The sequence below is a fragment of the Sphaeroforma arctica genome (genome assembly GCF_001186125.1).
Source record: "Sphaeroforma arctica JP610 unplaced genomic scaffold supercont1.2200, whole genome shotgun sequence".
NCBI lineage: Eukaryota > Ichthyosporea > Ichthyophonida > Sphaeroforma > Sphaeroforma arctica.
The window spans coordinates 6,822-8,097 of NW_014038358.1; positions in this window are offsets into that span (position 1 = coordinate 6,822).

Genomic DNA, 1,276 nt, shown 5'->3' on the forward strand with positions numbered 1-1,276 from the left:
AGTGTGGTGTGTTGTTGTGGTGTGTGTGTGTGTGTGTGTATATATATATATATATATATATATGAGTGTGGGTGTTTGTGTGTGTGTGTGTGTGTGTTTTGTGTTTTGTGTTTTGTGTTTTGTGTTTGTGTATCATTCGAGTGCATTCACGTGCTGTTCGGATTGGTAGTGCGAGTATCTCAATCAGACTAAACATGCGTACACATATGCGGTCCTTTGCATACACTAGAAGAAACTCTTCCAGGATACAATCAAAGTTTGAGGTTATTGATTTAAAAGGTGTTAACCCGTGCAATTGTTTGATGAAGCAAAGTGCTAGTGTACTCTCATCGGCTTAAGTATTTTATTCTAATGTTGTGCGCAGAGTAGTCAGGCTTAACCCTGAACCCTAAACCAAAAATAGAAAACCCTAAAACCCTAAAACCCTATTGTTCTGTCATCAGCTGAAGTATCCCATGTAAATGTTGTGCCCAGAGTAGTCAGTGCACTGGCAGCCCTAAAACCTAAAACCCTACAACCCTACAACCCTACAACATCTGACTAAGGCGCTGTGGTAGAAAGTGCGGATCAATAGAGTCTGTTTGAAGGCACGTGTACCTGAACATGCATAGGGACAGTATGTGCGAATACAACACCATACTGAAGCATAGTGATCAATATACAAACATGGCTGTTCTAATAAGCACAAGCGTGTATCTACCATAGCCGCCGCATTACTATGACAATGCCATTAACGCCTCTATCAGCTGTGGTGTGCATATACAGGGTACTGTGTGTAATCCATCCCAAGTGTAGGGTTACAGTGCATAGATACGCCCAATGCACTTCATTCCATCACCCACTTGCCAATTTGTTGTTGTGTGTGTGTAGATCTTTGTACATCATTCCATCACCACTTGCCAATTTGATGTTGTGTGTGTGTGTAGATCTTTGTACATCATTCCAGCATCCACTTGCAATTTGTTGTTGTGTGTGTGCGTGTGTAGATATTTGTGCATCATTCTATCACCCACTTGCCAATTTGTTGTTGGCGTGTGTGCGTAGATATTTGTACATCATTCTATCACCCACTTGCCAATTTGTTTTGTTGTGTGCGTAGATCTTTGTACATCATTCCATCACCCACTTGCCAATATGTTGTTATTGTGTGTGTGTAGATCTTTGTACATCATTATATCACCCACTTGCCAATTTGTTGTTGTTGTGTGTGTGTGTAGATCTTTGTACATCATTCTATCACCCACTTGCCAATTTGTTGTTGTTGTGTGTCTGTAGA